The following is a 24,156-nucleotide window of genomic DNA, read 5'->3' on the forward strand; positions in this document are numbered from 1 at the left end:
GTATTTCATCAAGAGCCGCTCTGCCTGCCAAAAGCAAAAAGTAGTTCCCCCAGCGGGCGGCGCCGCCCAAGCGAGTCGAGCGGCGTGGAGTGGGCGCCCATCTGGGGAGATTATCGGCGAGCGGGCATCCAAATTCATCTTCTCACTTGCCTCAGACGGCTTCATTTGAATGTGTAAATGTCAGACGGTCGCGCTCATGCAAATCAAAACCAGACTGAATACGGCAAGTACGCAAGCGTGCTTGCGCCGTATTATATGAAATCAATATTTGGATGTGGCACGTTAGCAGTCGGGCGTGGAAAGTTTTGCTGCAGACCTCGTGGGGTCAATACGTCGAGTTCAAATATTGTACACACGTGAAAGTATGATTCATTGCACACAGTGTTCGGAGAATATGTCCACATTTTCAGACTGGAACATGTCTAGTCACCCAAAAACATATTTTTGTTTAAAAGACATTTCAATGTCGAACACAGGAAGTACACATCAATTCTATGTTGTAACACAATTATTTGTAGCTCAAATTTAAATGCACAGTCACTTTGTATTATGTCATACAATTAAACCCAACGCGATTAAATGTCTATTCAAAGTAGTAAAGCATTAAATAATAGTAATTCATAAGATGGCTAATAACTGTGTTATGAATACATTATCAAGCATGAAAGATTTTCAACATGAGGTACATTTTAGCTCGACCACCCTATCTAAATCCTACCATGTGACAGTATATGGTTTCTTGATAAAACATTTAAAAACTACTTGAAATTTATGAAGCATTCTAGGGGCCTTAAACACATATTTATATATAAATATATAAATTTATATCTGACATATTACACGATACTCAGAACATGACATACATAAATCTGCACAGCTATGTTGTGTATACACACACACACACAAGCAGATGTCCAAAATATACTGTTAGTCATGTTAAAAAAAAAAAAAAATTGAAAAAAAAAAAAGTACATGTAACAAATTGCAGAAGTGTGCACGCACACACACGCACAAAAATAAACAACCGCCAGTACCATGGGAAGCGCTTTTATGTGTATGCTCTCACATTATGGAGTGGAATGATATTATCGATTTACATTTGAAAGCTGTTGCCACTCCAATTATAATTTTTATTTATGTATTTATTTTTAAATTGGTGTGTGTGTGTGTGTGTGTGAGTGATTACACCCACGATGAAACTTCATGTGCACGGGAGGCCCCGAGAGACTGAATATCACGTACGTGTACTGGAATTAAAATAATAAACCGGCGTGTGCACGCACCACAATGACGGGCTCACTTTGGACTTGAGAAATTGTAAAACTCCAAAGCGACGTACGTGATATCATCAATTTCATATTAGCTGCGTATTGTCAATATTGCACTCGGCTGTCATTTTGAAAGTGCGGCGAGTGCTAAAAGGAGCTTTTGCAGCAGTTTGGCGGGTTTGGACTGCTGCAAAAAGGTTCAAGTGAGTTGTTGTTTTGTTTTGTTTTGTTTTTTTTTTTTCTTCTTCTTCTTCTTCTTCTTCTTTCCAGTCGAAAGTGAGTGGGTTGTCGGAATAAAGAACCCCCCAGGAGGGAAATTTCCCCTGTTGTCGTTGCTCGCCCTGACGGCTCCTCGTCAACATCACGCACGCACTTTCACTTTGACTCGCGCGCGTTTATATTTATTGAGTGGAAAAACATCCCACGACGACCACTCGGGAGCAAAAATTGCTCGTTTGGAGCAAAAATTACTCGTTTGGAGGCCGCATTTTACATATATGGTCCTTTAAAAACAAACAAACAGGGGGAAAAAAAGCATGTAATGTGTTTTTTTTTTTTTTTTTAAGGATTGTGATTACAAATTGTTTTGTGTGCGTGTAAACTAATCAAGAAAAAGCAATTCTTGGCGAGCATTTGAATGATATCAGGCGTGTTAAATATTGATACATTCTAGAAATGCTCATTTTGACCTACAATTGAAGTTTTAGGGGAATACAAAGTGAGCTTTTTTGTCCACTGAAAGCAAAATGTTTTGCTGTTGCAATTATTAAGCATTTACTCATACACATGTCTGGAATTGTATACATTTCTAAAGTTTAAAATTATGAGAATTTTATTTTTTTTTTTTTTTTTTTTTTTGGGTGGTGGGGTAAAAGCAAAGCGTGTGTGAAAGCAGATGAAGTATCTTGTGGGCCGACGGCATTTCCAGCCTTTGTTCCTCTTCCAAAACAGCTTCATTTTTAAAACTAATTACTCACTCATTTTTCTAAAAGCAAAGTGTGGGAAATTACATTAAGCATCAAATGTCATTTATACATTTTATCAATATTTCTTGGGAGATTTAAAAAAAAATGGACTATTGTGTTTGGGAGCAACAATCACAGTTTTGTTTTCTTTTTTTAGAATTTTACCATCAAATGTGATTTGGACAATTATCCATTCACAATGGTTCATTCTCATGTAAAGATACATTTTATTGGATGTGAATTGAAATACAATCTAGAAAATGTATTATCAAATGTTTGGTGGCCATTTTTAATTTGTCCTAAAGATTTTTAAGTGGGATTTTTTTGCTCTGAGCATTTGTCTTAAATTGTAGATCAAATTTACACAAATGTTACATATGTTAAAAATGGATGAAACCATGAAAAGAAAAATGAAGAGAAAGACGAAAGACGTCCTTCCCCCAAGTCACGACCGAGGCTCCATTTTTGTAAGATCATCTTTCAGTCTGACTCATACTTTCAAGATTAGCGGGGGATTGTATTTTAATTTGATTCTTGTTGTCCTTTCGGCACAACAGCAGCAAACAAATGCAAGCATTTCAAGGACTTGTTTCTTTTTTTTTCATTTTGCTTTTTTGTTTTCCAGCGGCCGGCGGGACACTTTTTGTTTTTCACACGCACACACCACAAAATTAGTCACGTCGCAGCCGAGCGGGAAGACGAGACCAAACACGAGCACAGAAAGAAAAGTTTCATCGAGAGAGACGGATGGCAGGGAAGTGGCGAGGAGGATGCGGGAATCGTACCGGCGGGCGGCCGCTTCCACGCCAAAAAGGACCCGAAAAGGAGGATGCCGACGGCGTCGCCTTTCAGAAAGCTACAAAAAGGAAGCCCGCAAAGGCTCAGAGCGACTTTTTCCTTTTATCTCGCCCTTCATGGGGGAATAATGACTAAAAACAAAATATAATATGACACCTAATAAGGGACTGCCCTTATTAAAAACAGATGGAACCCAATTGAAACCTGCACAAAGACCGGAACACAATCTCACTGAAGCGTGTGATAAAAATGCTTTTCATGATATGACTTGTCAATATTCGCATTATTCAAATGACCCAAAAAAAAAAAAAACTGAAATGCCTTCAAAAAATGTCAACTTTATGAAATCTGGAAACTGTCATTTGAAAATGCAGCGTGACTTCATTTATGAATCCCTCGTGAATTTCTGAGTCTTGCCCAAGAATCGTACGCTCATCCCTTCTTGAAAATATTTCACAATTTTCATGAAATATGCACGCGTTGACGCCGCCGCGCACCCACGTGCCGTCTCGTGTGCGGTTTTGGAAATTAGCGCAAACGCTTTTTGAGTCACCCAAAAAAAGAAAAAACGGCTTTCATTACTTTCACATTAGACAGCGGAATACATTTTTTTTTTTTCCTGAAAGCGAAAAGAAGAAATTTTACTACTACGAGTAGGTAGAAAGGATGCGCAGGCTCGGATGGTCTTCACCCGTTGACATTCAAACGTGCACCAGGAACAAATTGTTACGACTTGTAAACGTTTTCAATGCGCTGCTGCGTCAAATTCTTCGTCATCCGGCAAATTCTAATTGTGTCCTTCAATGCGTCGGGACGTGACCACAATATCGCAATTCCGCCACCCCAAGGGAAAAAAAAAAAAAAAAAAAAAAAAGATATCCGCAGCCCGTTTAGGCAGCTAACTGGTCAGGCCCGAATCAATTGCGCCCCCTGCTGATCACCGAGGAGGTGGCGACAATATGAGGAAATTCCCTAAATATAAAGAGGCGATGCGTATTTCTCCCCCGAGAAGCGCCGCGGCCCATTTAGGCGGCAAACTCATCGAGAAGGATTCGATTGCCCGCGTGGCGCAAAACGCAAGAAAATGGAGGCCGCATTCGGCGTCGGTGCAACCTCGCGGCTCGGCTCGGCTCGTTTAGGCAGCTCGCAGATCGCGACCGCATGACTTTGGCACAGGAGAACCACCGAAAGGGCAAGACGGACGCTGGCCGTCGACATCTGCAGCCCGCGAAGGCAGAAAAAAATTGAACAAACTGCTTTCCGACTATGGCGGCGACATTCCGGCTCTCAACCAATACAAAAACGAGATGGCTGATTATTGACTCTGGTGCACTTTTCGCAGCCCTTTTCGGCAGCAAAGCGCTCGGGTCAATCTCATCCCCGTAAAACGACAACACCACCGACGAGCTCATCGCCGCCGCTGCGTGGCCTCAATTAAGCCAGCAGCGGCGTGAGCGCGTCAACCCGACGCTCGTGACGTTTGCCGCCTTTCAATGCGTGTGTTGTTTATTTTATGCTTTGAGGGGGGACGCTGGCAGGAAACTGTTTCCGGTTTGCGACCGGTCACACGACCGCAGCCACGTTCCTGAAAACCAAACAAAAGTCGTCGTGGAGGAAGCCCACAAATCATTGTGGCCTCTGAGCAACACAATTGTGCTGAAAAACAAACAATAAAACAAAATAAAATCTACTGGCAGATTATTTTGGAGGGGAATGAGTTGAGCAAACTAATTGGGGCATCATCATGACGGTTTATTTGAACACAAACGGTGGAACTACACCGACTGTCTGGAAATATGCGAATATTAGAGCGCCGGAGTTCATTTTGAAATGTGTCTCTGTGTACTTATACTGCCCCCACGTGGCCAAGGCATGCAAACCATAAGGAGCAAAACCATGTCCACTGAATTCATTCATCCATCCAGCCATTTTCTTAGCCGCTTATCCTCAGAAAAGGATGGCGGGAGCACCGGGAAACAATCCCGGCCATCATTGGGCAGGGTACGCCTTGAACTGGTCGCCAGCCAATCGCAGGCCACATCGAGACAAACAGCCGCACTCACAATCGCACCTAGGGGCAATTTAGAGTGTCCAATTAACGTTGCGTGTTTTTGGCATGTGGGAGGAAACCAGAGTGGCCACCCGCAGAAAACCCACAAAGGCACGCGGGAGAACATGCTAACTCCACACAGGCGAGGCCGGGATCGAACCCGGGTCCTCAGAAATGTGAGGCGAGCGCCTTACCAGCTGATCCACTGTTCCGCCTGTCCATCGAATTGAAGCAAAAACAACAAAAACAAAAAAAAAAACAAATATATATATATATACATATACACAGACACACGTTGATTTCCCTCCATAATTACAATATCATAGAACGCTAATGTTCGCAGTGAAAATTAAAGAGAATTTTTTTGGGTGGGTTGGAGTGGAATATTTATTTCTATATATATATATATTTCAATAGGGATACATCATTTGTCTCTTGAATGTTCTGTGCTCCCGTTTCCACGCCGATATTTATGAACAGCGCCTTTGGGGGTTGCCATCTTGTTGGTGGATGCAAACTAAGTAGTGTGCTTTTTTTTTTTTTTGGCTTGCTCAAAACTGGTCACATTGATGTCAAGAAAGAGGGGGTAAAAAAATTATTATTATGATTATTTAAAATTACACTGAACCAGGTTTGTCCATCTTCAGAATCTTTTGGGGGGTTTTTTTCCCCCCCCAACGCCGATCCTGAAACTTTTCTGACGCCGTTTTGGTCAATTCCATGGATCAAAGTGCAGCTAAAATTGTTGCCAGGAGCTTTTTTTTTTTTTTTTTTTTTTTTTTTTTTTGGTGCCAGTTGCCTCAGCGCCAAGTCACTACATTTGTAAATAATTTCAAAATACTATCATTGGGCATCCAGTTTGGTATTAAGCGCAAGTGTGTGTTTTTCCCCAATGTAAAATGACACACGTGTAACAAGTACGTCTCGTTAGTGTGGGAGGCGAACCAAGCGCCTTGTGTTTTTTTCTTTGGTTTTTTTGTGCGTGTGTGTGTGTGTGTGTGGTGTGTGTGTGTGTGTGTGGGAGTGTTGCAGCAAACAAGTACAATGTGGTCCTCCTCCACTCTCAGACTTTTAAAAGTATCGCATGAAGTCAACCTCGGATATCATGTAAACATAACATTAAAAAAAACAAAAAAAAAAAAACGCACTTGACAAATCGAGCGGTCGGCAACAGGTGACCCGACTTGAAAGTTGCCGTCTGTCTCACACAAAAAAAAAAAAAAAAGCGGTCAGGACGTGTTCTGACCCAACGGAGGCCGTCAACAGGAAACAAAGCAAAGTGGACAAAATCATGAAAGTCACACAGAGGATTGTTTTGTCTTGGCGTGCAGCTCGATTGTACTAAACAGGGGAAAAACATTTTTCTTTTTTTTTTTTTTGGGGTTGGGGGGGGAAATCCTGTCCAATTTTATTTCTTCAAATGGTTAAACCCCCAAAAAGATTTCCCCTGATTTTCTCATCATCAGGAGAAAAATGAGTTAGCTCGGAGGTAAGTAGGAGCATTTTTTTCCGCACGGACGGACATTAACTCAGAAGTGACTCGCTCACCAAAACGGCGGCACCTACTGAAGCAGTTCCCCAAAAGGGAATTTGGGTCTGCACGGAATGGCTTCTTGTATCGTGCTTTCGGGTTAGTGTTCGCGTTCAGGATTAGGATAAAAATTGGGGGGGGGGGGGGGTTAGTTGGGGTTAGGAAGATGGGACTTTAGGGTCAGGGTGGGAGTTAGAATCAGCCATTAGGTTCGGTTCAGAATTTAGGATTAGATTTGTAGGGTTGGGGTGGGGGCGAGGGTTGCGCGTTAGGGTGAGGGAGAAGGTAGGGTTAGGGTTAGGAGTGTTCAGGTTTGAGGTTAGGGATCCTAGGGGAAAGGTTATTGTTGTTAGGGTCCAGGGTTTTAACGCTTTGGATGGGGTTTTGACTGTCATTGGTTTAAGCGTCACGATTGAGCCTTCACTTGGTTTTGAAAGACGAGGTCAGGATTAGCGTTGCGCCGTTCACGTCACGTGAATATCATTTCAAAAATGTCTCTCAGCCCACCGTCCTGAGCTGCTGTTTAACGTAATTTAGTTAATGGCACATTCAGATCTGACATTGGGAATTATTAAAGCAACAAAAACTAAACGCGACACAACCGAGAATGCGAACTGATCTTCTCATTTGAACAAAATTGACCACATGCAGCAACTTGATGAGTCCGAATGTCGTGAGGAAGACGAGGATGTTGAGGAAGGGCAAAAAAAAAAAGCTTTTTGTGGCATTTTTGGGGGCGGGGTTGATGCACGATTTTGGCAGTCGCCGTCGGCGATGATGCAGCGGATGACGTGCGCGGCGTCCCGATGGAGCAGCTGCGCCTTCTTCTCGCCAACACTCGCAAACGTTGCCAAGGAATTTTTTTTTTTTTTGGGGGGGCAGGAAGTGCAAGCGGACCATCTTTAATTGGGACCAGCCTCCCCCCACCCCCCGTCACCTCATGATGCCTCAGACAACTTCTCTTCACGTTCAACAAAGCAAGCGAGGCGACGGTTACGTGACGCAACCGCGCGCGAGGTTCTAAGTTTATTTCCGACCTCGGCGCCGTCTTTTCCGCTAACGGTCAACGATCGTTTATCGTGGCGGACACGACCCAGACGAAACCGCAATAGGTGCACATTTGAGATATTGCAAGACCGTATTAAAAAAAAATATATATCTCCTGGTCGCACTTTTGTCAGAAATCGTCACTTCGAAGACGCGAAAAGAAAACCTCACGCTTACGCAGAACTCCATGTAAGAGGCAAAGTGTGTTTGCTTCAAGCTGTTTTTCTCCTTTCCAGCGAAACTGGAGAGAATGCAACGTCGTCGCATATTTAAAGACCAAAATGCTTCACTTAACCCAACAGAGGTCTGCTTGCTTCATGCAAAACATCAGACAGAAATTGGTTGAGCCGCTACAGGAATTCAAATCTTCACACAACTGCTACCTCGAAAACTTACACGGAGGAGCAACACATACAACTGAGCATTAAGCATTGTCGGTTTTTTTTTTGGTTTTGTTTTTAAACACCCAAACATTCAACAAAAGTCGCCAAGATGAATGTCAGCATACAACATGAAACGCCATAGGCGGGCTAACGGAAAATTAGCATAAATCTTCCGGTAATTCCGATCCAACAAACAACCGCTTCGTGGACAAACAAATTGACGGGCATAAATTCTCAAAAACGACGATGACGGGACCTTCTCTGCCGCTTGCATTCCGGTAGGCTTCAGCACCGCCCGGCCGGCCGCACCACGCTGAAGGTGCCTGGCTCTAAATTGCGACTTGCCTGGATTCGGTTTTAAAAAAAGAAATAAATAAAAATTTGGCTTACATAAAAAAAATAAATAAATAAATAAAACCCGACCTGCATGGTCTGCGCTCTCCTTTAAACTCCTCCGGGGCACACAACAAAAACGACTGATTAATGACTCATAAAAAAAGATGAGTCGCGCCAAGCCGCTCGCATTTGCGGCGGCCTTCTTTTGTCCGCACGACGTCAAGCGGAGTCGACGCCGCAGCCTGCTCTTCGAATCATCTTGGCGGAACGCAAATGGATCTGCACACAATTTCAATTTATACTTCTTCCTTGAATTGAGAAGAAGAAAAAGAGGGGTTTATATATATATATATATAAATTGTGCATAAGCACAATGCGCCGGGGTCAAAGTAGTAAAAATGATGTTTTCAAGAGATAAAACGTGGAGCTTTGAAGTCAATTTCAAATAGCAGCCCGTGTAAAGACCGCAATGAAAAAGAAAGAGTAGAAAAGCTCAACAGGAGAACGAGGAGAAAGTAAAACTGCTAAATGACCCGTTTGAGTCGTTCAAGACTCGCTGCAAAAGTTAGCTGGAGCTCACTTGCTTGGATGGCGGCGTCAACGTCACCTCGACGCTCGTTTTGATTCAGTCGCGGCGCAACAGGGACACGTTTGTGGTGAATTCAACGCAACATCATTTGAATTTCTTTAGTTTGCGCCACAAAAAAAAAAAAGGCAGGAGACCTAAAAATGACCGGCACCGTTCGAGGTGTGACAAGACCGTTTGAGTCCAGTAACGAATCCACACGCTACTTGTGGCAGGTTCAAGATTCCACCGTGCTTAAGAAAAAAAAAATAATTTAAAAATCCAGTTCTCATTGGAAACAAAGCCGCTTTTTGATCTGCAATGTTTTCATGTTGTGTATTTTGGGTCACTTTGAAAAAGTCATCAAATTTCAGGCTGATATATATATATATATATTATATATATTTTTTTTTGTTGTTTTGTTTTTTTTCCAGTCGCTGTCAAATATCAAAACAGTTCAGATTTGACCTGGAAATTATGCAATGTTGCTTAGCCAGGCCGTTTCGTGACTTTGAACCCAAACTTTTGCGCGTCACGCGCGCTCGTCAGCCCGAGTGCGTCGTTTGTCCATCGCCGTGGCAACCGCCGCAGCTGATATCGCTTATCTCCTCGATCAAAAGGTCATCGGAGCACAAACGCGCTAATCTGCAGGCGCTGCGCTAAAAATACATACGGCAAAGCGGATGATTTGGACGCAATTGAGGAAGGAGGAGACGTTCAAAAGGGATTTGAACAATCCCACAAAATACTCATTTGGATAACTTGGCACAGATGAAAAACTTTCACGTGTATACTCCTCGTACTAAGGGAAAAAAATGACTGAAGACGCTAAGAAAACAAAATTGTTTCCGTGGTTTTGCTACATTAGCTAATGAGAAGTGATGCAAAATGGAAAAGTCGGCATACACACACGCACACATACATCCGGCAATCCCGTACATGCACATACGGGATACTTCTACGTACATCTTTCGCAAAACGACTAAAAAACGGCAAAGGGGAGCGCTTAAAATCACCCGGAGGAACCTTAAACGTCTACAACGTCTTTTATAAACATCACGTTAGCACAGAAAACGCCGGCAAAAATGACGCCATTCACTCACGCTGCAGATCTCTTCACGCAACATCATATTTCTCGAGCTAAATCATATTTTCTCGGTCTTGAACTTTTCTCCAAAGACACCAGCCATAAAGAAAGCAACGTTCTTGCAGGTTCGGCTTTAAAAACAAAAAGAATCATGTCGCCAATCCTAATACTGCTGGTTAGCGTAGCGTGAAGAGCTAGCCGGATAGCCCGTGGCCCGCGCTACTCACGCGACGCTCAGCATGAAGCCGATTGGGCCCCCCCCCCCGACATATGACAACTTGCCCCAGTTAGGGGGGGGCAGGGGGGCGACACGGGAGATTTTGACTGAAGCGCGAAGCCAGAAAAGTAATAAAGTATTTGTTCATCCTCACTTGCCAGTGCAGTTAAAAACAAGGCGCGCTCGATGACGATCGCTGATTTGCATGGTGTCCCCCCCCGACTGACTGCGTCGCGGCTTCCCTGCCTCGCTTCTTTACGTCAGGCCCGCCGCCGTGTCTGCCAAAACAAGATGGAAATAGTCACCGACGCCTGGCCAATGTTCGCAAAGTCAGACAACGGCAAGACTCGAAATTTGGTTGTTGGTTTTTTTGTTTTTTTTTTTTTTTGGGCGGCCTTTGGCATTTGCAAATTTGCCCGTTTGCAGATTTTAAAGGGGACTTTCTGTTATTCCTTGAAAACACACCTATTTGCTGTTTTTGTGCTCAGGCCAAATCCAAGTCCAATAAAAAAAAAAAAAAAAAAGACATCCTTTTTGGTGGCATCTTGGAGCAAGGGAACTACATAGAAGTGAGGAGAAGAGCTTCATTCAGTGGAGATGTCCTTTCCTGCCATCTACAGGAAATAAGATACCCTTTTGGGTGGGCGTCACTTTGGCGATGTGCAGCAGGGCTCCGTCTTGAGCCCCCTTGTCATTCATGTACACGCTCAAATGAAGTCCATTCAAAGGACTTTTGGTTTGCCCCCCCCCAGTGGTGGCGAAACTGCGGGTGCTGAAGTGCGAGTATCAACAGGTCCGCTGTCATCAAATGTGGGCCAAAACACCTGCAGGCCATCAACAGAAACTGAGTCCTGCACCAACTGTCCAAAAACTCCCTTCAGTGTTTTTATACGTTGAGCTCTTTGCCTTTTTTGTGGCAACGGTGACGGGGGCCTAGTGATTATCCCACGTGGCTCACAGTTGTGATGTTCTGGGTTCAAAGCCGGGATCATTCCAGCCTTCCTGTGTGGAGTTTGACAGCTTTTGTCAGGGTCCTCCACTTTTTTTTTGTTTGTTTTGTTTGCCTTCATTCTGGACTTGAAGTTGTCCATAAGCGTAAAGGCGAGTGCAGCGACTGCTTCGGTTAAAAATGACAACAAATCGGATCCTGAACTGAACCAAAAATGTCTGGAATATTTGGAGGCCTCACAAACGCCACTCGACACGTCTTCGAAGGTGTGCAAAAAAATGTCTTCACTCGTGGAAATAAAAAAAATTGCAAATGATGCTAATTCAAATCATGACAGCTTTTTTTTTTTTTTTAACTTGATCGGTAAAATACGTCGTGAAATATGACATAATTTGCACTCAAACGCCATATTGCCACCTCTTTTTCATCTTGGAACGCTTTTTTTTTTTTTTTTTTACTTTCTACAGATAGTCACAATATGCATCTTTAATACTGAAGGTGTTTTTTTTTAATGAGTTACCATCATGAAATAAAACTTGTTTGGTATACGTTTGATTTTTTTCAAGACCTTCAAGCGCCATTTTTTTAACAAGCAGCAGCACATAAACTGTATTTATAAAAGCCAACAAAACATCCCAATTCGCTAAAATGTGTTAATTGCTAAAATAACCCCCCCCCCAAAAAAAAAAAAAAGAAAACGTTTTGCTTTTTTTTTAAGTTGACAACATTTTTTCTGTTAACATTTGTGGTCGATTTTAGCCATCTTTTATCATATTATCATAATGATGATGACGATCTATTTTGTTAAAAGTCGAATCGTAAAAGCTCATTTCAGAAATCTGCGCACACGCACACACACACACACACACACACACACACGGAAAAGTCGAAAAATTGACCAGCTCCGATAAGAATATTGCGTAAGCGTTCTTTATTCCATATATAATGTATGTATGCATGTATTTGTGACTTTTTTGGGACAGATGCGCTTCTTTACGTAGGGAGCAGCTTGCTTTTCTATCACTTCCGCACAAGTTCCAGGAACGCTGCCGGCACGGTCGGGTCGATATCGGATACCACGTGACGCCTGACGCACTTTGCAAATGCATAAATAATAATAATAATAATAATTGCAACTATCAAATATAATTCAAGTTAGTCTTCCTGACTCGACCTTATTAATGTTTGCTGAGGCTCTCAAAGAAAATGCCAAAATATGTCACGATTTGCACTTCAACGCAATTTCCACTTTTTTATTGCATCATGTTGGAACTTTTTTATTTCTAATTCTGTAGAGTAAAAATAAATTCGCGTTCATTTTAAAATAAAAATATAATCATGCGGATGCAACGTGTGTTTGGCAGCTATATGTTTGATTCTACCCTCTCACAAGTACCACATTTACGTTTTATTTGTTTTGAAGTAAATTTTAAAAAAAAATTAAAAAAGAAAAATTATATATATTGTAACAAGAAAAAACTTGTTGCTTTGAGGACTTTTTTCTGTCAGTTATGTTTCATAACCTGAAACTTTTTTTTAGCATTTGTAACACTAAACGTCTAAAATCTAAAGCTATAACTATATGAGAAGGCAAAAAAAAATAATACAGGAGAAAAAGTGAGGATGATGATGTTTGTGTTCTTTGCGTGCTGACTTAAACCGAAAAGCGAATATTAAAAGACATTTGAAAAGTCTCACATCATATTCATAATTGGATATGACGACACTCTCACAAGCTCCAACCTCGATAAGACCTTCTTTTTTTTTTTTTTTTGAAGTCCAACAAATATTTGAGCTGGAGTCGATATTATTGCTTATGTTGTGCAGTCAACGCCGTTTGAAAAAATTAATTGGAAGACGACATTTGGTGCTTGCTGCCTTTTAAAAGGAACTCCACGAGCAATCACGTGGGCGTGAATTAGAGGATACATATTTTCAAAAAGTTCCATTTAAAAAAAAAAAAAAAGAGAGAGAGAGAGAGAGAGAGAGAGAGAGAGAGAGGAGAGAGAGAGAGAGAGAGAGAGAAGAGAGAGAGAGAGAGAGAGAGAGAGAGAGCGAGAGAGCGAGAGAGAGAGAGAGAGAGAGAGAGAGAGAGAGAGAGAGAGAGAGAGAGAGAGGAGAGAGAGAGAGAGAGAGAGAGAGAGGAGAGAGAGAGAGAGAGAGATAGAGAGAGAGAGAGAGATAGAGAGAGAGAGAGAGAGAGAGAGAAGACAGCCCGTCCTTGTTTGTTTATTTGTTTTCCTGGATGAGAAAATGGAAAATTAAAGAGAATGTCGAAGCGGTTCCGTGAAATCGACATTGGCGGAAGTTTAGAACCTAGCACGTGACATTTTCTTGATGATGATGATGATGATGATGATGATGATGAAGGTTAACTTCTGGCTGTTTGTTACGAGAACAAATGGGCGATTTGCCGCTTGGGTTACACGTGTTTAATTTTTTTTTTAAACTCGTGATTATCACAAAAACACAAATATTTTTCAAAACACGATTTGTGAGCATTTCTAAAGCGATACTGTTAGTGAAAGGGTTTTTTTTTCATATTTTAAAACAGAAAATAACAGCGCAGGAGACTTAATTTAACGGCGTTACTAAATTGGCCTTTAAAAGGTTGGTTGTCACGTGGTTAAAGTGCAAAATGCAGTCGACGTCATCAATATTGAACTTTTTTCATTCGTTTCTGTGGAGATTTTTTTCACTATTTTTCTTGCGAATGCTTTTAAAAAAAGAGAAAAAAAGTCGGCCTACTTTTGTGTTAAAATGCAAGAGAAAAAAAAATACCGAAGTCATTTTGCTTCTTTTCCTGTCATGTGAGCATCCAAAAAATGGCGTTCATGAGCCAATCAAGTTCAATGAAATTACTTTTTATTTTAGATATTTTTCAGTTACACGCACCAAATGCACGTTATGGAACGTTTAAGATTTTCATTGGTTTGTAAATATAAATTTGCATTTCGACAGTCTTAAACGGTTTTTGAGCATTTATAATTTAAACCCGATTTCTTTGTGATGTTTTTTTTTTTTTTTATAAACATGCACAGCTGTTTTCTTTTACTTTCGGTACTTCACGTCTGATTTTTTTTTTGTGGTTGTTGTTAGATTTCTTTTTTTATTACTACTGATAAACATTTTCCATTTGTGTCTTATAATAACCACCGAGCATATTGGATTTTTTTTTCCCCCCTTTTATTTACCTTGCACTCTGAACATTTCAATTTGCTTGAAATAATTAATTTTGTTGCTGTTGTGGTTTCAAACGAGCTCACATTTTTCATTCGTGCGAGAAAGGAAAACAAGTTAAATAAATGATGGAATATAGAAACAACGGGGCGGGGGGGGGGGGGCAAATATACGCTGTAATGGCATCAATGAAGTTTTTAATCAAAGAAATGCTCGTAAAACACGGCCAATAAAGTTAGTACCTGAAATGAAAAAAAAAAAGTTGCAATCGTCCAATTATTTATATGAAAGCACATTTAAACCGAATTAATAAAACATTGGAAATAAATCATCTGCATCTGACCGAAAGGTGATTGATTCCTGTCAGGTGTTTCTTAATATTTAAAATATCTTTAAAACTCTCAGGAATTAATCATTTTTCGGTCAAATGAGTTGAGTTTTAACCACAAAAGCAAAGGGGGGGGGGGGTCATTGAAATGAAAATGGCCACCACTTGTACATGTAACATTTGAAAAAAAAAAAAAAAAAAAAAACCCTCTCAACTGGAGGACTGCCACAGTACGTGCTGAATTCTATGCTGGACGTCAAGTTGGGACGAGAAACTCGAGGGGGCGGCGGGGGGGGGGACTGGCTGTTGAAAACATGGGCGCGAGTCGCCATCTAGTGGAATGTGGAAGAACTACTACTACTACTGCTGCTCTGCAGTAACACACAAAAAACACACACGCGCGCCTAAAAGCACACACGCGCTTTCGTGACGTCACATTCCTGGCAGCCTCAGCGGCAGTTTTTTTTTTTTGGTTTGTTTTGTTTTTCCTCCTCCAAAACGAAACAAAATGTTGCTGCACCCAACAAACAAGCCTTAATTATCGTTTTTAATAACTTGATTGACGTCACGTGCTCACGTTTGTCATCAGCAAGGGCAACGGTCCCCCCCCCCCCCCCTTTGTGAGGACAACTTTGAATCACTCCAGTGGGGGCACTAGAAAATATTTAAGGGATACACAAATGCACAGCGCAATTAAAAAAAGAAAAAAAATCATGCATATTATATTGCTGGACAGAATCGGTAAGTAGGATTTTGTGCAAGTCATAATAATAGTACATACAGTTTTATATTTTCCGATATAAAAGTGGAGCATGACTTTCTATTAATTGGTGGAGAGCGGACAATCCCGAACGTGTGGGCTGCTGTTTTGGTGAGCAACAGAGTTGCAAGAGTTCAGAACATCACGTCAATTTTTTTTGCAATGAGGAAAATTGGAACAATGGCATTTTATTTCAGGAGATTATGAGTAATACTTTATGCCAGATTTGCTTTGTAACAAGTAATCTCTTTAGCGGATGAATCAAGTAATTTTTTTGTTTTTTTCATTTTTCTTGATGTTTCTCAAGGCGCTGTTGCCTCAGAAGTCAACGATGCAGGAAGCAGAAAAAAAGAAAAAAAGCAAAAAAAAAAAAAAAAAAAAAAAAAAAAAACAATTTGAACATCCAAAGGAACGCCGGTTAGCGCAAATTTGCAATACGTTCGGCATAGTCCACATTCCACGAAATTGTCACGTTCAATTTTAATTTGATAAAAAAAAAAAAACTTAAGAGGATAAACAGGAGCAGAGTTGCCCCCCCCCCAAAAAAAAAAAAAAAAAAAAAACAGTGATAAAGTTAGGTTTGCTTGAACAGCCTCAAGACATGACACAAAATTCATATTTGGTGCAAATATTTACCGGCCACCGACGCTGAAGGTTATTATTATCCATTCATTCATCCATTCATTCATCCATCCATCCAGTCATCCATTTTCTGAGCTGCTTATCCTCACAAGGGGGTCTACACCCTCAACCGGTTGTGACTCAGGTGAAAACTGCTGGTGAGGAGCGTTCAAGCGCCCTCGCGAGTATTTGGTCAAAATGTTGCGCGGGGGTGCGTTTGCTGCTGAAACCGCCCGCGACCTGCGGCAGGCCCGCTGAGTCATCCGGACCCGCCCACGCGCTGCTTTTCTCTTCTTTCTCTCTTAGAACCGACAGCAAACCACACCATCCGGACCCGCACAAAGTAGGAAAAAAAAACAACTATACAACAACAACAACAAAAAGATTTCAAACAGTTGTGCAAGTTCCTAGTCTGACCGATAGGGGGCGCCCTTACACCACACTCGACGTATTTCCCGGATGAACATTTGCACAATTTATAAGATTTAGTCAGAAAATTGCTGTGGATTAATTGGATACGTTTGCATATGAGTGAGTACATGATCTGTAAATAAACAATACTTGCATGAAAAGGATATCACTTCCAAACTATTTACACACTAAAAGGCCAAAGGTCAAAGATCACTTTTGTACTTCCGTGTGCGCCTTTTAAACATTGAAATAGCTTAAAATGATGTCATAAATTTCATATACATATTACGCGTATCGGGCAGAATGGTCACAAATGCGGATTATTTATCATCTTTCCTGAAATGTCGCTAGATTTGACGGCCGTTTGGACTTACGCCACAGCGGGGTTATCAAACTCAAAGCCCTGGGGCCAGATCCGGCCCACCGCATCACTTCACGTGGCCCGCAAGATCTAATTATGTCCATCTACTCTTTCATCGCTAAAAATCAGATCGAAAATTGGTTTCACTTTGGATCACGTTGAAATAAACAAAACACTTTTTAAAACTAAATCGAGCAATTGTTGAACGAATTGTTTTCCTTAACTTCGTACGTCAAAACCGCATTATGGATTTTAAAAAAAAAAAAAAAAAAAAAAATTGTGTATGGAATACAGCGATACATTTCTAAGGTTTCATATTCATAACGCCCCTCTCGGGGAAAGCAGAAGTACGGCAAGAAAACTGACTTTGACTAGCAGACACTGAAAAAAAAATACCTCACACGCGGAAGCAACATGAAAGATCTTATGAATCAGAGCAAAAGCACAAGTTTGATCACATGACATCCATCGACAAGCTAATGTCCTGCCCTAAAACTTGAAATCCTTCTCGTCCTGCAAAATGACAGAAAACCACACGAACTCTCACTGGTCCAAATATGGAATTGAAATATGAACACGAAACAGAACTGTGAACATAACGTTGAACAGGCGAGACGGGATTTAGAGTTATGCGCCTTCGGGTTGTAGTACCGCCTCGTGCCACAGTGGGCAGCACTGAGCTCTGCGGATCCAGATATATAAATAAAAGCAAGGACATGAAGAAAAATTTTGAAAATGCGCCTTTGTAGGTGTTGCAGCTCGGTGCGTGTAAAGTAGCGCATTGAAGATTTTAGAATTCCTGTTACATTGACGCATTTCGATAATTTTTAGCATTAGCATTAAGCTAGCTGACTTTCGACGTCAAAGGGCATCAAACAGCAGCCGTGATGATGTCACCAATCACGTGACTTCCCCCACCCCAAAAATGCAGTATCGCTTTTCTGTGTACATATTTCATAATCATCCTACCCCCCCCCCCCCCCAAAAAAAAATGCAAATGAGAACGCTGCAGCCGCTGCCAAACCGATCTGAGACGGACAAATTTGGCACAGAAAACAAAAATCATATCGGTGATGATTTTCACTCACCATTTGCGCCTCTTCATCGTCGGAGTCTTCAACGGCGGCTTCTCGCTTCATAACTGACGCAGTCGGAAAGACAAAAAGAGAAAAAGAATCTTTTAATCACGGCCCAGGGAGGGAAAAGGGAGGGGTGGCGTCTTCCCACGCGCGCACATATACAGGACATAAACACAGCGAGTCTCCCAGAGGATTGGAGTGCGTGGGAGTGGGAGTGGGGGGGGGGGTCAGATCGTGGCGAGAATGGAGAGAACCCGAAGATGAGAGGAGGAAAGAATGAAGCGAATGAGCAATGCGGTTCCAACTGAGTCATTTTTCAGTTTCCTCAGACGCTCTCCGCTTATGACTTGGGAGGGTGCGTGCGTGTCATGAGAACGAAAAGAAAAATGAAAAAGGACGAGCGCGTGACCGACTGCGCGAAGAGCGGGGAAAACGAGCGGCTTCCCTTTTCCCAGGCGTCCCGGGAGATTTTTTTTTTTTTTTTTTTTTTCATTTTGGTGAAATCTCTTGGGGTGAAGAGCGGCTTTCGGGGAGGGGAGACGACGCTTCTTTGCATTTCTCAACAGATGCAAAGAATCTCGTTCAGGGTGGCCAATCGCTGGCTCGGGGGTCGTTTGTGGCCCGCGGCAGGATTTTGTCGTAAAACAGTTCAAGAAAGAAAAATATTTGGAAGATGACACCACTTTTTATTTCAAAAAACGGAAACAGAATTTCTACATTTGTAAACATGGCTTTGACTTTAAAATTATTGAATGAAATCTGACAGTTTAATTAATTTTTTTTTTTTTACATAAAAAGGAGGAAGCACTGGGGATTTTTCCAAATATTTTAAGTTAAATGTTACAGCATATTGAACTGTTTTAAATGATGTTTTACTGTAAAAGCTGACAATCAAATTGTAAAGAAAATTCATGAGCTGTTGGATTTTATTTTCATTTTCTAGAATGTAAAAAGGGAATTTTTTCCACACTTTTTAACTGTACATAAAATGTAATGTGACAAAGATAAAGACAGCACACTTTTTAAACTACATTTTAAAAGTTAAAAAAAAAAAAAGACTTTTTTTTACATAAAATTGGAACCAAAATGAATGTTCTAAGATATCACTTTTCATTCAAAATAATTATTCGATGTCAATAAATTTTCAGGCACATTTTTTAGTTTTTAAATTTTAAGTTGTAAATAAAAATAAATGTGACTGTAAAGAGGAGTAATTGCATTAATCACAACATGTACTGTGTATTGCAAACGTGCTGCAAAAAAAAAAAAAAAAGGTTACCGTTTGTGCTTCATCAGAGGAACTTCAACCGGCAACCCACGCGAGCCGAGGCCCGTTGAAGAGGAGTTGAAATGTGAGCCGCTCGTTCTGAGCAAAAGCCACATGCCCGCTTCCAAAGGGGTGTGCACACTTGTGCAACCCTATTTTCTTTGCTATTTTTATATTTACACGTCCTGTTGAAAATCTTTAACTGAAAAAAAAAAAAAAAAAATGTTCACGAAATAGTGGCGGTCAGTCATTAATGGTGGAAGGGGTGTGTAGACTTTTCACAGCCACTGCACACTTTGATGCGTCCGTCCGTCGTTTTTCTTTTTTAAACGTGTGGATTCTTTCCCGCCATTGTGTTCATTTCTATTGTGCGAGGCGGTTGCTTGTCGTCGCAAATAACCGGTGTGACTTTCCATCCCATAATCATAAAACACATCCGCAGTGCAAAAATGGAGTCGGCCGGCCGCCGAGCGCTTTGTGGACTACTTTTGTTTTTTTCTTTTTAATTTCTACTGTCCATTTTTCTTTCTATTGTTCATGAAATCCCAGCTCACATCACGCCGGGTGTGTGTCAAATTAAAGCTGACGTTTTTTTTTTTTTTTTAAACGGGTACGCCGATTGATGACAGATTCTGACCGGGCCGAGTTCCGTCCGCCCGTTGCCGTTTTGCGCTGGCCGAGAAGAGGCCGACTCACCTCCTCGGCAGTCTAAACACTTTTTCGTCGTCGGCTTACTCGGAAACTGTTGTGCTCGTCGTTGGACCACACGCACGTACACGCGCTCGGGACTTTTGTCGTATTTGTGTGAGGTCCAACGGAATAACGTCTGAGCACTAAATTTACCGCTTTTGTCTTCTGATTCTGGCCACCAAGCCCGATGTTCAAAATCGAGAAATATTTTTGCGTGTTTTTTTTTTTTTTTTCCATATATATGTATATACACTACCAGGAAGTAGTCAGTAGTAATCTGTCATTTTTTTTGTTTGTTTGTTTTAATAAAAAGGAAGCGTTCAAAACTATGTCGCATTCCAAACTGCCGGGAAAGCTGAAATTCTTCCATCGGAGTTTAACATTCCGCACAAATGCCTTTTTTTTTTTTGTTTTGTTTTGTTTGTTCAAGCTTTAATTTTCCAGATAATGAATAAATGTTTTTTAAAAATGCTTTAAGATGATTAATGTCTCTCCTAGTTGAGGTTTTCTGTCAAAAAAAAAAAAAAAAAAAAAAAATTGGCTTGGGGTACGTTAGCCTAATGCACAATAGCATAAACGGGCTGGCGGACAGGATAAATGTGGTGGTGTTAAAATGTGATCGAACGGATATTTGAACACGGCATATATTCCTTATCCTCTGTGAAGAACGACTAGTGTTACTGCAGCCACCTGAGTCATAAGTAGGAGTAGTTCTAAAACTTGTTTCTCTTTGTGTCCGCATGACTGTGGTGCACTGCCCCCTGGTGGCCGTGTGACACACCAGAAGGAGCCACACAATGACTTGTTCACGGTGAACTTCTTTCCCTTTCGGCTTGTCCCGTGAGGGGTCGCCACAGCGTGTCAACTTGGACTGTTTCATTCGTGCTACATATGAGGTTTTATACAAAAAAAAAAAAAACAACATGCCATTTTAAATCTTAAAATAGCATGAAAAAAATGGTTGTTTTTTTTTCTTTTTTAGAGGAGGCTGGAATATGGATTTTGACGCGGAAAGGCAATTTGGGATACAAGAGCTCGAGTTACTTGTATCTCAAACCGCTGCTACATTTGTTTTACTTGTGAGCGGATGCAAATAAAAATTGTTTTCAAGGCAACCTGATGGGGACAAAAATCCCAATCAAAATGAGCCTGTTTGAGCTGTAATCCTATTAAAGTGTTGCGTAATAAAACGTTGAAAAACAAGCAGAAGCTGACAAATTGACTCAGCGACGGTGAACGCGCCGGTGACTTCTTCTGTTAAAGAGTCAACAAAGATGTGAACCCAACCCTGAAGAATTCTCACCGCTCGCGCATTTTCCCCACTTGACACATTTCAAGCAATCAATACGCGCGGCCGACGGCGCCCACCAATCAATGGCGACCGTTCCCAAAGGAGGGCAAGACTTCAAACGGTATCGGTCACGTGAGGTAAAAATAAAAATCCATACGATTGCAACTTTGCTCGGTCTCAATAAATGTTGTCCCATCGTCAACGGATATAAAATATAGAAATCACTTATACGAATGCACTCAATCGTAGTACAACTCTATCCATCCCTCCATTTGGCTTATCCTCACAAGGGTCACGGTAGTGCCATTTGTAACGATTTAATTTTTTTTATTTCATACATACGAGAGGGATGATCAAAATATAAGTGATGCTATATGACTTGATATGATCTGCTTCGATTTACGTGGATACAAAGTCTCGTTGAATGACATGTACTTCTCCACATTACCAGCAGACGGCGGCAGAGCTGCGCTGCAGTGTTCGGCTCCGCGAGGGTGTCATTTCTACTTTTGGACGCTGAGCGGTGCTACAGGACAGTTATGAAACCCGGAATGTCATTTCCTCCCACCGACATCGACGAAGGAAATAAGCGGTCACGTGTCATTTTCAACCCCTCACACTTACTATTGCATTCATTTTTGGAATATTATGTCAAAGGCTGACTTTTGAATGCAGGCGTGAAGTGGCATGCACGCATTAAAAAAAAAAAAAAAACAACGAGCTGTATCTAGGTGCAAATATTATACATCAGCGCAAACAGACTACCTTTGAAACATGATACGCGCGTGTGCTAAATGCAAATATTGACGCATGGCCTTTAGCATATCATGTCCTGTCCGGTGTCGTTTGACACGCCGAAGGCAAGATTGCACCCGTCAAATTGATGAAATCCCACCGGCTCGTCAACGCCGCGGTTAATTGTGGCCTCCTCGTTCCTAAATAAGTCAAGATGGCGAAGATAAGAAGTTACTGACACAAAGAAGTGCTTCCCGCTGGAACTCGCAAATTGTTCACTTTTGACTTCGCGGTTCGAGATGCAAAACAGTCGGCTGAGCTTCTCGAGGTGCTGAGTATCAGTTACAAACGGGGGGGGGGCAGAATACATACGTAGTGAGTTTGAATGGTGCGTCGCGGGGGGGGGGGGGGGCGCGCACACCTGCAGATTCTGCCTAGCAACAGGTGACATACACAAAAGAGGGCAAATGGCAGGTAACCAGGGTCGAATTATTAGGTACAGTCGACACAGACAGGAACAAGACATCAAGATCAAGTTCGAACTGGGTCGGGTCGCACAGCCGGGAAACTGCCGTCACACAATGACACGCGCGCGCGCACACAACACAATGCAATGTCAAACAACAATCCCGTTTAAATAAAGCCCATCTAAATAAAACATGAAAACACACCCATCTATTGTCCACGTATCTATGACACACACCTCACATCCTGCCACACACACGCACACTTTCCATCCGGCTGGCGTGTGCGCGTTGACCACATGAATGAAGCAAAGTGGGCCAGGGGAAGCCCACGTGACGCGTTGTGTCATTTTGAAAGCGCCGAGCGCTATGCTAACTTTTTTTTTTTTTTTATAGCCTGTCCGAAGGTTCGTGTTCGCTCGGAAACGGGAACCAACATAAAGAAATCAAACGTTCACCAGTCCCAGCTTCATTCCAAACACTTTGAACGCGTTTCGGGCAGCGAGGTGACGAACCCGTTTGGGATTAGCGTCGCGCAATGTCGCCAATGGGACTTAAATGTGTATTCAAAGCGCTTGCGAGGGGAGCTCCACAGATCACTTCAACCGTCCGCTTTCACACTCATGGACAATCTAGTCTTCAGTCAACCTAAGACTGTAAAGTATTCTTGTGTGCGGTGGGGGACCACTCGGAGAAAAGCCTCGAGGAATCCCAAATGCGAGGGAAGACGTGCAGTCCGACGCATCACTAACCGTCTGCCATTTCATTTTATTTTTTAAAAAGGAACATTTAATGGAATCGTTTGCTCAAGTTGTCACCGGACAGCTCTCTAACCGAAACCGCCTGTCTAAATCTGTGACACATCCTGCTTGGCTCAAGCGCAGGAAGCTCCGAAACTGGTTTTGCTTGCGAATAAAGAACAACATTCGTGCTGGGGTCGTCGCATTCCTCCGGGATTTTGGCACGCGAGAAAACAAACACCATGTCCTTGAAGAAAATCTTCTTCAAAGGGTCTCAAAAGCCCACATTGTCACAAAGTTTGTCCGAGCTCAAAGTGAAAATGAATAACGATACTTCAAGGAAAAATACGAATACGTTTCAATAGACGTTGATTTGGGGGGGAACAAAGTGCCTTTCAAACCACAACATAAGGAAAGTGTAGTTAACAAAAAAAAAAAAATAAGGGGGTACAACATGATCTACAATATTTTACTTGCATGTGTGATAGTCACGTAGGTGGGTGGAGGAGGGGCGGGGTCCAGAAAAAAATGATATATCCCATTAACTTTTTTTTGTTAAAAAATGTTACTTAAAGTGTATTCATTCAACTAATTAACTAGTTTATTGTAAATGTAGAAATAATGGGCAAATGCAGATTTCAGTTTAAACTTTTAAAAAGCTCAAAGTTTCATTGAAAAAAAAAAAAAAAACAATTGTTGAACTGAGAATACATCAATGCAACTGTATAAAAACCCACTACTTGAGTTTCACTTCCTTGAGAAAAAGTTTTCCCAGCAATGTATGATATGAATGTCATCGAAATGGACTCGCTGGCGAATCGTTCAATCTTATTTTCGAGCTCATCTGGCTCGCGTTCTCCGCGACTTCATCGACTTGTCGCTGGCCGTGGACCGGTTTTGGTTCTGCCATTTCGCACATTGCCTTCCCCCCAAAACACATTTGAGGACATTCCCTGCTAGCGTATTTCAACGAAACAAGTAGTCGTTCACTCGGATTGTGTAGTTTCCCCACAACGCCTGAACGCAGCAGAAC

The 24,156-nt window shown here is 41.7% G+C and overlaps 1 long non-coding RNA gene across 2 annotated transcripts in view; it reads right to left on the minus strand.

Annotated features, from left to right (window-relative positions):
* LOC133509694 (uncharacterized) overlaps positions 1 to 24,156 on the minus strand; it is a 46,978-nt gene that overhangs the window by 22,078 nt on the left and 744 nt on the right. For both annotated transcript variants that reach the window (XR_009797423.1, XR_009797424.1), the window contains exon 2: positions 17,946 to 17,998. This is a non-coding gene — a long non-coding RNA (uncharacterized LOC133509694). The remainder of the gene's footprint in view (positions 1 to 17,945; positions 17,999 to 24,156) is intronic.

The sequence above is a fragment of the Syngnathoides biaculeatus genome, chromosome 12 (assembly GCF_019802595.1).
Source record: "Syngnathoides biaculeatus isolate LvHL_M chromosome 12, ASM1980259v1, whole genome shotgun sequence".
Lineage (NCBI taxonomy): Eukaryota > Metazoa > Chordata > Actinopteri > Syngnathiformes > Syngnathidae > Syngnathoides > Syngnathoides biaculeatus.